This window comes from Lemur catta, chromosome 16 (genome assembly GCF_020740605.2).
Source record: "Lemur catta isolate mLemCat1 chromosome 16, mLemCat1.pri, whole genome shotgun sequence".
NCBI classification, from domain to species: domain Eukaryota; kingdom Metazoa; phylum Chordata; class Mammalia; order Primates; family Lemuridae; genus Lemur; species Lemur catta.
In genome coordinates this window covers 13,315,365-13,328,829 of record NC_059143.1, presented here as the reverse complement: position 1 = coordinate 13,328,829, position 13,465 = coordinate 13,315,365, and positions in this window count along the sequence as shown.

Below are 13,465 nucleotides of genomic sequence, written 5' to 3'. Positions count from 1 at the left end.
GCTGTTTTAATAACTATAGCCTTGTAGTATAGCTTGAAGTCTGGTAAATTGATACCTCCCAATTTGTTCTTTTTGTTTAAGGTTGCTTTGGCTCTACAGGGTCTTCTCTGGTTCCATACAAAGCATAGAATTATTTTTTCTAGATTTGCAAAAAATGATGTTGGTATTTTAAGGGGATTTCGTTGAATTTGTAGATCACTTTGGGTAGTATAGAGATTTTAACAATGTAGATTCTGCTGATCCATGAGCATGGAATGGTTTTCTCTCTGTTTACATCCTCTGCTCTTTCCTTCCTTAGTGTTTAACAGTTCCCCTTGTAGAGAAGAGGTCTTTCACCTCCTTAAATATATTCCTAGGTATTTTATTTTCCTCGTTGCTATTGTGAAAGGTATTGAGTCTTTGATTTGGTTCTCAGTTTGACCATTGTTGGCATATGTGAGTGCTACTGATTTGTATACACTTATTTTGTAACTTGAAACTTTGCTGAACTTATTTATCAGTTCCATTAGTCTCTTGGCAGGATCTTTGGGGTTTTCTACGTATAAGATCATATCATCAGCAAAGAGCATTAGTTTGACCTCTTCTGCCCCCATTTGGATGCCCTTAATTTCCTTCTCTTGTCTCATTGCTCTGGCTAGGACATCCAGCACTATGTTGAATAGAAGTGGTGATAAAAGGCAACCTTGTCTGGGTACTGTTCTAAATGGGAATGCTTTCAATTTTTCCCCATTCGTATGATGCTGGCTGTGGGTTTGTATATATGGCTTTTATCATTTTGAGTAAGTCCCATCTATGCCTATTTTGTTAAGCATTCTTATCATAAAAGGATACTGAATGTTTCCATGTTTTAAACTTTAAGGAAACAGGCCATAGATCTTTCTATTAGACAACCTTTTCCTTCTAACTCCTACCTCTGCCAAAAAGTAAAATGGAATCCAACAAGTGATTATATAAAAAATCCTCTGAAACATTTTGTTCTTTTAGTCATGGTTGAGAAAATACTACTGCATCTTTCTTCCCTTACCAAAGCAAATTTCTCCCTCTCAAGATGGCTCCATTTTGTAAATCCATGTAGTATATATTATTCTTATTTACTTCTAAAATTTTTATCCTCTTATTATTTTTGTTGTTGCTTGTGTATTCAAGTTAAGAATCAGCTCAGCTTCCATGTTTTCCATGTGAAAGTCAACATAAAAATATGATAAAGGAATTTGATTTGTTTTGCCTATGTTCAATTAATGTAAATATGATTTTATTGATTGTTTTACTAGCACTCCTGTTTAATATGTCAATTTACTGAGACTTACTTTAAAAGAGTATATTTCCCTTTCTCACTGTCTTCCTTTCTGAAAGGGAATGTAAACCTCTGAGTCAGATGCCAGTCCTGAAAATGCTTCTGAAAATTTTGTTTTAATACCCATTAGTATATAAACTCATTTAGACTCAGGAAAGATATTAGAGGAAAGCAATATAGACTAATTTATGACTATTCCCTTGCTTTAGGAAATCATTAACTTTGAAAACTATGTGATTAAGATGACTAAGCTTCTCCTTAAAATAGCCAATATCGAGGGAGAATTATGAACTGGATAAAAGGTACTAGTTCTAAGTACAGAGGACACAAGTGGAGGTTTAATATATTCATAATTGGATCATAGAGCAAAGAAAAAGGCTAAAAGCTAAGTCATTTGAGGCTTTCCTGATGCAAAATATTTTACTTGTATAAACACACATAAATTAAAAAATTGGAGTTCTCCTGCATTTCTTCAAATTCTGACTGGTTCTCTTGATTATGCCATATTTTATAGTTTTCCCACTGACCTTACCTACCATATCATCTTCCTAAGAGATACCACTTATAGACTTCCCTGGCAATATGCTTATTTTGGAAACAGGACTTCTTTTCTGAATTCTAATGGTCTTCTTGGGCATTGTAAGTTGGACTAGTCAAATATATAACAAACCTTAAAGTGGCACCTCCATCAAGCTTCCTTCAAGGGTGGAAAACCTAAACAAATGGAGGGGACCAGAATTTGCCACCCTAAAATATACCACTTTGAAATAAGGATAGTTTTGAGCAATTAGCTCTCTGCCCTCTCCTTTTTTTCTGCCTAAAAGTAGGGCATGTAAGTGAGGTTAGTTTAGACCTTCTAGTCCCAGTCACAGACAGATGATTGAAAATGCATACGTGACCGAGGTGAGAACAGCAGAAGAACCATCCCACTGAGCCTAATCAACTCACAGACTTATGGAGACATAACACATTGCTGTTTTAAGTTCCTGGCTATGAAGGGATTTGCTATGCATCAGTACATTATTGATGATACTCTAGATCAAAGGTGACTGATCTTAATGAACTTAAAGGAGAAAAACCAGATAACTGGGAGAGATATAGCTGGCAGGTAGTGTCACAAAGGTCTGGATGTATTTAGCAGGGACACAGTGTAGGCTTGAAAATTTTAGGAATTTAGTCCCAGAAATGAGTGGGTTGAATAGGACCGACATGGACAAAGAAGAGGGACTTAAACACAGTGGTAGTAATAAGGACCCAGTTATATAAACTGCTGTAAAAAGTGAGGATAAGAACATCATTGATGTGACTCACTGATTCACAGACATACTGCATACTGGATGAGGCTCTTAATTCTCTCAGGTCAGGATTATGATTGGTCCAGACTCAGGTAGGAGGAAGAGCAGCCAAAATATCCAGGTAGTCTAAAACAGTGAACTCATCTTTAATTATTATCTTAGGCAGGATTTGGTTACATCATTTCATTAAAAAACATAACGTAGATCATCTTAGTTCCCTGGCACCTCATCTTCATGTATTAATTTGTCAAATGTTCCTGGAGAGCAGACACAAGACAAGGCTCCTGCTCTCCAGTAGCTTGCAGTTGGGTTGCAAGGATAGGGCACACACACACGAAAAGAGAAATGGGTGACAGATAGAATGGAGCTGAGAGGACTTGTACATCTGGGCCTCAGTGAGAAAGCCTGAGGATGAGAGAAGCAGGAATGGGGGGAGGACTATATGGTGAGAGTCTGTGAGGCTAGGGATAGGCCTTTGTTATGAGGGTGAAAAGAGAAAGGCTCTGTCTGGAAGCACAGGGTTAGGTAGGAGAGGAGGCAGTATAGAATAGGAACGTCAAACCTCACTGCTCATTCACACGGAGGTAGAGATGGATTTGCTTTCAGCTTTCAGCTCATCATTACCCACCTTGGTCTTAGGTCACCAATGTGGCTAAATTTTAAGATTAAAATCACAAGAATAGAACTTCCCAAACCATGGGCGTACTGTGGGTTCATTAGCCACATCCTTCCCAAACACTTCATTGATGTTATGAGCTGTCTGCATTGCACTGGTTCCATGACAGAACTCATGTTCAAAAATAACACGAATTTTTGACTTACCTATGGTTTCACAAAAATTGCTCTAAAAAATTTGAAAGATAACCACAAGCCAAAACATGTGTTTGAAAGACCAAGGATGTACCTTCATAATAAAAATAAAACAAGAAGTGTCAAGGTGAAATGTCAGAGATATCAACTGTCAAACTTAGTACTTAAGGAAATCAGACATTTCATACTTAGTAACCTAATAATTAGATCAGAGAGGAATGAACTCTTGTTACGTAAGTCCCATTTCCATTTTTTCACCAATAATCAACCCAAATTACTTTCCCAAGATGATAGTGCTACCACAAATAAAATACAGTTAGTCATGAGCCACAGTTTACAGAGAGAGCAACTGGGTTTTGGCTATCTTAGAGAGAAGATTCTTCTGTCTGCGGTGCCTCAACATGTCGGCAGCTGGCAGAACAGAGCCCAGTGGCCCATCCCACCATCAGTTTTGGGGTCCTTGGGCCCACTCCCCTGCTCCCTCAAGCTGGCCTTTGACATTCTGGAAGGATATAGTTGTCAATATGGCTTCTTCAGGTTTCAATTACTGTGCTGGGTTTTATATTGTGCCATGACACCTCACTGTTGCATATCTGGGTTTAGCAAAATGCCATATGCTGATGAGTCATCCAATGTACAAGGCCATATTTAACAAATTTTCAATTATGGTTAAGAAGACAGTGTTCATGATTTGGCTAATGGGTGGGCTCACATTTTCACTGGCCATGCTATGTAGGGACATTATAAGTTCAGCTTTTAAAGGCCTTGGAAGACTTTTACTGCAGCGTGTTCAGAGAGAATGTGTTATCTTTAATGCACATAATTTTATTTGCTTCCTCTCTTAATGATAATTTTTTTTTTTTTTTTTTTTACTGACTTTGCCCTGGCTCCAGTGAAGGCTGCTAAGGTGGCATTTCAAACCAAGCCAGAGCATGCTAATGTTCTGAGGGATGCTGTTTCCAAAAGGTATAAACAAAGAATGAGATTGTCCCTCATGAATAAGACAGATAACTATATACCAGGATAAAGCTGGTTGCTTTGGGTGTGCTGTTGAAGGATTGAACACATTTGGTGATTTTTAAGCCCAGAAAAGAATGTCCAAAGACAGAACAGATGGTTGTAGTATTTGAAGCTGGTTACTTAGCTGGAAGTGCTGTTGTCTTTCACCTGCTGGTTCTGTAACATCTGTGGTGTATAAAAGCAGCACCACTCAACTGCTTCTGAGGCTGAGATGTACCGGTGAGGATGGGCAGGGCTGCATGGGAGTCATTATAATTGGGACTCTGACTGAGCTACAGTGGTTCAGCTTGGACCCCGGAAGGTCCACCTCAGCTTCCTTGCATTTGCCATCGAGACTGCAGTCTTTGAAGAAGCAGCGTGCTTTCCCTGAGGAAATAAATCAAAGCAAATGTGAGCTGAATTGCGTGTGGGCCAGGGTTGAGAAGCACTGAAAAGCAACATTCATAAATTCTACAGTGTAGGAAACTTCCTGTTCGTGATATAGTTATTGGTATTACCTTTGCCTGAGGCAAGGGTTTCAAATTTATCTGTTGAAATAAACCAACTCTTCATGAGTAATCTTTGATTTGCTAATTATTTGAAGCTAGTATGATATTGTGATACAATAAAGAAATATGTCTGGTCTTTGTCCCTTGCTCCTGGCCATATCTAAAACCCTTTGAATTTCCTAGGTGATAAGTGCCATAAAGGTGAAAGGAGAATCTTTTGTTATTCATAACAAGTTCCTTTCAACAGCATTGGATTATGTCAGCGAGGTAACTTTTGGAAAGCCCCTACTGATGGGGGACTGGTTGCCAGGGTTGTGATTAGAGGATTGGGACTTTCAGCTCCTTCTTCAACCTTCGGGGCAGAAAGAGGACCTCAAGATTGATTTACTCACCAATGGCTAATGATTTAACCAATGAAGTCTACATAATAAATCCTTTATAAGAACACAAAGGGACACTTAAAACCTACTCTCTTAGCATTTTTCAAGAATACAATATATTGTTGTTAATTATAGTCACCATGTTGTACAGAAGACCTCTTGAATTTATTCCTCCTAACAAATTTTATAACCTTTGATCAATCATCTCCCCTAATTAGCTTGATTTAGCCATCCTGTAACGTATATATGTCTCAAAACATCATGTAGCACATAATAAATATATACAATTTTATCTGTCAATTAAAAAAAAAGACCTATATGTATACCATGGAGTTCTACTCAACCACAAAAAACAATGGTGAACTAGCACCTCTTGTATTATTCTGGATAGATCGGGAGCCCATTCCACTAAGTGAAGTATCACAAGAATGGAAAAACAAGCACCACATGTACTTACCATCAAATTGGTATTAACTGATCAACACTTATGTGCACATACAGTAGTGATATTCATTGGGTGTTGGGCAGGTGGGAGGCAGGAGGAGGGGATTGGAATATTCACAGCTAAAGGGTGTAGTGCACACCGTCTGGGGGATGGACATGCTTGAAGCTCTGACTTGGGTGGGGAGAAGGCAATATATGTATCCTAAACATTTGTACCCTGTAATATGCTGGGGAAAAAAAAAACTAATAAAAAAATAAACAGCAAAACAAACAAACAAACAAACAAACAAACAAAAAAACCTAAAAGGACAGGATTCTGAAAGCTTCCAGGTTGGTGAACACATGGAGGTGCTGGGAGGGTAGCATATCCAGAGAAGGTATAGAAGCTTCAATCCCCTCCCCCAAACCTTGTCCTATGTATTTCTTCCATCCAGATGTTCTTGTACCGTATCTTTTTATCATAAATGGGTGATCTACTAAGTATACTGTTTTCTTGAGTTCTGTGAGCCATTCTAGCAAATTATCCAACCTTAGGAAAGGATTGTGGGAACCTCTGATTTATAGCCAGTTGGAAGCACAGGTGACAACCTGGACTTGCAATTGGCAACTGAAATGGGGGGAGGGGCATTCTTATGGTACATAGTCCTTAATCTGTAAGGTCTGTGCTAACTCAGACAGTTAGTGTCTGAATTGAGTCAAATCATAGGGCATTCAGTAGGTGTTTGCTGGAGAACTAAATTGCTCAATATAGAAAACTCACACATTTGGTGTTAGAAGTATGGAGTGTATAGGAAAAACAGAGTTTTCTTTCTTTTGAGCTAGTTATATCAAATCTGAAAATATTTAGAAAGAATAAGTTTTGAAATTTAAAACCTATTAAAGAAACAATGGAAGAAAACCACTTTAAAGACTTGAACATTCTGATTCCTGCTCATAAATTGTCAGATGTTCAAGTGTTGGCACTTAACACAAATCCTAATTTTTTAGAAAATGTACCTTTTTAAAGACAAATCAGCCATGATGATGACAGAGTGAAACTTACGCCAGAGTTTTGGTCAATCTCTCATAAATGAGAGGGTGACAGAAAGGGAAGAATTGATAAAATAATTAAGTGGGAGTCAATTAAGCTAAGATGGCTCCAGCACCTTGAGTTTCTGCCTAAGAAAACCCAAAACCTGACTCAATGTAAACAGTAAAATAAAACTTAAGCTTAACCAACTAGGAATTGTCAACAAACTTCTAAGTAGGGACTTTGCACTTTATTCTTTTTCAAAAAGCAAAATATAAATAAACTTGGCCCTTATTAAAACAAAAACTTAATAACATGTATTTCTTAGTGCCTTAATATGTTAGTAGATTTCTGCAGACATTTATCCATAAGTAGAGTGAACTGAAAAGTTTCCAATGAGCTTTTCACAAGGAATAAACATAAAACTTAATGGGAGCCATGTGCAAACCTGACAATAGAATCTGGCTCTAATCAAATAAGTCTTTTTATGTGTCTCTGAAAGTGCATTCGCAATATTATGAACATTAATGATAAAAGAGTTAGTCATTGAGGGACCAGAAGAAAATTTAGAATATTCTCAAATCAATATAGCAAGCAGGACTAAATATTATTTGGAACACATGGGTAATTAAGGTGGCACAAAATCAAAAGGTATTTTATTTTCAAATAATTGGTGGAGAATTAAAGTAATTTTACCTACACTGTAACTTTATTAGTTAAAAATGTTTAGTTTAAAGACAATAATTAGGAGATAATACAGAGGTAATAAAGTCAGGGTAAAGATAATTGCACTAATTTCTTCTGCTTCAAAGGAAGTCATGAGTGAGAGCTTTTATATCAACTGCTAAAATAATATATCAATGAAGTAATATAAGACAGAAACTAGTGCTATGTTGTGCATCCTGGTTAAAATAAAGTGCAAGGGAGTATAGGGAGATAATGTAGAACAATGGTTATGAGAGAATTAAGTTTAATCTTAGTGCAGCAACTTGCTGGCTATGTCATGTCAGGCTAATATATTCTGTAAGAATTTTGAGCTCCATTTTTTCCATCTTTGAGAGGACAGCAATAATACCTATCTGGACATGTCTTGTGAGGGTTATATGGAATGATACATCTAAAATTTTGTGTACAACAAATGGCAGCAAATCATCAAAATTATTAAAGATGCAATAAATGATTCTGAAAATATGGTACTTTGAGGCTAGCATAGCTTCCACAGAATAAGATAAACTCACAGTTTGGATGAATTTTTGAAAATGTGTACACTCATTTAACCACTAACCCAATCAAGATAAACATCTCCTTCACCCTCTAATCTCCCTCATGCTATTTTGGAATGAGTCCCCCAGCCCTTCCCTTTCCCTGGGCAACTGTTGATTGATTTGCTTTCTGACGCTACAGTTTCTGACTATATAGAAATAGGATCACATACTATGTACTGTTTTGTGTCTGGTTTAATTCACTTTGCATGATGTTTTTGTGATTCATCCGTGTTGGACATCAGTGGTTTGGTGCCCTTTTCGTCAGCAGCATTCCCTTTTAGGAATGTGCCACCTTTTATTTTCCCAATTAAATGTTTATGAGCATTTTAGTTTTTTTAAAATAAACGTTTTCCTTTCTCTTGGGTAAAGATCAAGGAGCAGAATTGCTGGATAATGTGGTAAATATGTTTCACGTTATAAGAAATGGCCAAACTGTTTCTCCTGCAGCTCTGACACTATTTTGCACTCCCACCATCAATGCATGAGAGTCCCCTCTGCTTCCATCCTTGCCAGCCTGGGTATAGACAGTCTTTTTTATTCCAGTCATTCCAGGGGGTGTCAGTAGTATCTCATTATGGTTTTAATTTTATTTCCCTGAACACTAATACCATTGTTATATATTTCATATGCTCAGTAGCCATGTATCATCTTTTGTGAAGTAGCCACTCAAATATTTTGGGCAGGATTCAAACCGTGTAACCATGTGTCTACGGCTTGTCTTGTCTAAGTTTGGCTTGATTTGCCTTTTAGGTGGAGTCCTTTTTATTCTCCCAGGATGGAGGAGAATTTCTATAAGGAGTGGCATGGAACCAAGATAAATCTAAAGTTTGTCAATCAAGTAGGAGCTTATCAAATTTTACTGATAATGATGCTTAAGAATTTTAAATTGTAATGGCATCTGCAGAAGATTAGACATTTTTATCATGCCACATTTGACTACTATAACCAATGCAAAGTATATACTTGGTGATTCCTTCATCAATACATTCTGTTCTAAACTCCTTTGCATTTTTCAACATGAGATCCATGTGAAACCAAGGTAGTATAATTGTATAATTAGTCGTACGAAATATCAAAATAAAATAGAAGTACGATTGTGAGGAAACAGAAACACACGGTTTAAATCCCCTCCTCCTCTTCCCCCTCTACCCCATCTGCTGTGGTTGGGAAAAATCTATTGGATCCATTGCAGTTTATCTGTTGATCTCATTTTTCTCAAATGGGATGTTTTGTTTTTTTTTTTGATAGTTTTACATCCAAAGAATATTTTTTTTGGCAAGCCCATTTCGTATGTATGATAAAACTGAAAAATGACACCTGTGTGAAACACTATATTGGCCATACTATTCTGTGAAGGCACAAAGGCCAGTTCATGTATTTTCCTGGGAATATTAAAACGTCAGCTCTGAGCGCTTTCTATGCTATTTGTGCCTATCCAGGTGTATCCGTGCCATAAAAAATTGAGAGAAGAGATGCAGGCATTGTTTTCAGTTTGACCATTATAGCTGTTTTTGTGTCCAAGGGAAAATATATGCTTTAAGGAGAAACTATTAGATACTTCTCACCCAGGTTGTTCTTCAGGTCATGGGAGATCAGTTGTGATAAAGGGTGAAGTTAGATCTAGCTAATGGAGAGCTATTTCCCGTTACGCTACTTTCTGCAGCCCAATCAGGGACTGACCATGGGATTGTGAACCTGTGTGAACCTATGTCACCTCTACTGGGATAGGGGGCTTTGAGAACTGGAAGATTTGGAGAGTTTAATTACTCAGCGGTTAACTGGTCCAAAAATTACAGCCTAATTCTATCTCAAGATAAATATATTCTTAACTGGGTCAAGCCTTATTCTTTCTCCTCTATAACAAATTATAGTGGTTTACCCTGTATTTGTTTTACTTTATATATAAAAAGATACTTATATGGATAATGAGTTAAAGTATTTAGCTTTTATCCCCAAGAAATGAGGTGTTAGCTTAGGAATAGACCTCCACTTATAGGCTGATTTATAACATTTACATTACTCTTGATAGTCTTGTGAAGAGAACAGAATGAAAACACAAACTTCCATGGCATTTTACATTGTCATTTCTTCTTTCAGAAAAATCAAGTCCTTGTTGAGGTTACCTGTACAAATCCTGATGTTTAAAACAAATGGTTTTGGACATTGGTTATATGCAAATTGGTTGTGTTATAAATAATAAGAATTTGAGTAGGGAAATTTCAGTATCTTATAAAAATAGAACCACAAAATACTTTAGGTTGATTCTGACTTTAAAGAAAGTGTCTATAGAGAGTTTTTTTTAATTGACAGTTTCATTTTGAATCCTGTTTTCTAAGAACTCAAGCTGTGTTCTCCTTTAGAGAGAAAGATCTGAGGCATTCTGGAGGGCATATATTGACAGCTCTCCTAAACTATTTCCCTATGAAATCACTATGGGTTAAAAAAAAAAAACACAACACTTTGCCAGGTGTTACAATGTTGTGGAAGTGTGAGCTCATTTCCCTGTGAACTGCACCTCTTAGATTTATTGGGGTTTTCTGGGTTTTTAGTTAGAAAGGGCAACCCCTTCTCTCCACCTTACTCAGTATGTCCTCATGTGTCTGAGTCTGGGGTTTCCTTTACTTTTGGCCCTTGGTTCTTGACTCTGGTCTGTGCCTTTTGATCTTGATTGGAGACCAAGATGTGGACAGGACAATGGATGGTTCTCCTATCTCTTACCAAGAATTGCAGTTACAGGACACGAACTGCATCTTGAGAAATGATCATTTCAAACACTACTGTTCCGAAATTTCTGACAGATATCAATCTTCTAGAAAATTGATGCTATTTGTTTATTTGTCGATTTATACAAGTTTTGATTTTTTCATGCACCTTATAAATGTAAGTGTCACTATTTATGGGCAAAATAATAAATGTCTGGAGTTTGAGAATTCTCCAATGTGCCAGTCAAATGCTTGACTCAGATCCATTTTCTTACTGTCTTACTTTGTGCTCCTTTAACAAAATACCTCAGACTGGATGATTCACAAAGAACAGAAATTTATTTATTATAGTTCTGGAGGCTGGGAAGTCCAAGATTAAGGTGCCAGCAGATTGGTTGTCTGATGAGGGCTGCTCTCTGCTTCCAAGGTGGTGCCCTGTTGCTGTGTCCTCCAAAGGTGGACCTCGTGGCAGGAGGCAGAGGGGAAAAAGGGTAGAACACTGAGTGAAGCGGAGCTCTCCTGGGCTAATCACTTCTGAAAGATTTCACCTCTTAATACCATCACATTGACAACACCTGAACTTTGGAGGTGCCACATTCAAACCATAGTACTTACCACTCCCAGCTGTGCTTGCTATATTTGGGAACCCCATTTCCTCAGTTCTCTTGCACAATGGCTTCCAAGTAGGTTTAGTCAATGGAAGGTACTGGTGGAAGACTGGAAGGCAGGAATGGTGGGAGAAGCCCAGGTATTCTACCCTAAATCAATCTGCCTCTTGTAACACCTCTGGCTGTGAATGATCTCCTCTGTAGCTCCAAGTCTAATGGAACTTCACCCACTATGGTCCCAGCCATGCGTCTTCTGATGGCCCAGCTCCTGCCAAAGAGCCTGGCATCTGGTTTCTGATAACAATGTCTTCTTTCATTGCTCCTGTAACACTAGGGTTGGTAGCACCTTCCAGCTGTTGTCAGTCTCTGCTGTTTTGCTGTCTCCTTTTTAGTTTTGCAGCCCTTCCATCACCAATTATATAAGCCAATTTGCTTATAATTATAGTCCTTGTGTTTAAAAACATGGAAGTGGTTCTTTCATTTCCTGGCTGGGCCTTGCTGACAAATCAGCAAATGCACTGAAAAGAGGGAGGAGCATTCTGATTCTGCTATGGTGGCAGAAGCCTACTCCGGCTTTCCCACCTCTGATGACAACCTGAAACTCAAAACAAAATAAACAAACAACAACATGTGGTCTCTGAAAAGTATACTAAAGCACAGGGTTGTCATGGCTGGGAGAAGTCATACACTTGGAAAGGAGGCTTACTATTTTTTTTTTCCTCTCACAGTTTTACCCAAAGGGCAGGCCCCAGCCATGGAGTTGGACGTTGGCTTGTACCACTAAAACTGATATCAATTTGATCTTTCTGGCCAGAGAAATCAGAGAAGGGATAGTTAGACAGATAGATAGATAGATAGATAGATAGATAGATAGATAGATAGATAGATAGATTTGGGCTAGACAGATTGGGGAAAAAATACTAGATGGAAGAGAGCCAGGAAAGGGTTCTTTTAATTCTGTGTATTAACCTGAACTGGTCTCAGGCAAAGCCCTGAGTTATGCATGCATGGGATACAACTAAGACGCATAACCAAGGCTTAGGGAACTTACCTGAAATTTGAACCACCTCACCATTCTTCTGAATGGCACATGCGTGGGAAGGACCCAAACCAGTATCGCAGAGGTTTAAGAAACTAAATGGAAATTAAAACTACCCCTACAGAAGGATACAGAATATAAGGTTTGAACCTAACCAGGTTAAATGCCTTCAAAAATAGAAATATTAACATTCAGAAATTTATAACAGGAGTCAGAGCCTATGCAGCCTAACACTCATGATGTTTAAAATACAATCCAAAATTACTCAAAATTCAAAGAATCAGAAAAAAACGTGACCAATTCCCAAGGGAAAGCGGGGGAGGGGGGGGAGAGAGAGAGAGAGAGAGAGAGAGAGGAGAGAGAGAGAGAGAGAGAGAGAGAGACATACACACCCACACGCACACCCCAACCATGAGACTGATTCCATGTGGCAACTATCAGACAATGACTTTAAAGCAGCTATATAACTAGGCACCATGAGGCATAGAAAATCACATTTGATATCATGTGGCTATTATACGTTATTGGTATGGGAGGCAATGATAATTATAAGGATAACAGTCTTTGATTGCTTCTTTTTTATTGTGGTAAAATATACATTGCAAAATGTATCATTCTCACTATTTTCAAGTATAAGTATGTAGTTCTGTGGCATTAAGTACAGTCACAGTGTTGTGCAACCCTCACCACTATTCCTCTCCAGAACTCTTTCCATCGTCTCACACTGAAACTGCAACCATTAGACAATAACTCATCATTCGATTCTCCTAGCTTGGAAACTTGCAGAAGCCAGGTGGAGGTACTTAACTGTCAGAGGACAGGTTAACATAAAAACCACAGAAAGCAGCAAGGCTGAAGTGATGAACAGAGTGCTTTGAACCACTGAGAGCTATGATTGTAGGTAATGGATCGGGGGAGCTTTTAGCAGGAAGATATATGGGAAGCTCAGCTAGGATGTTTCTCTGTTTGTATAATTCAATAAAAAATAAAGCTGACAGGTAGAACTTTGATGTCAATCTGGGCGCAGTGGTTCACTTCTGTAATCCCAGCTACTTGGGAGGCCGAGGTGGGTGGATCGCTCAAGGTCAGGAGTTCCAGACAGGCCTGGGCA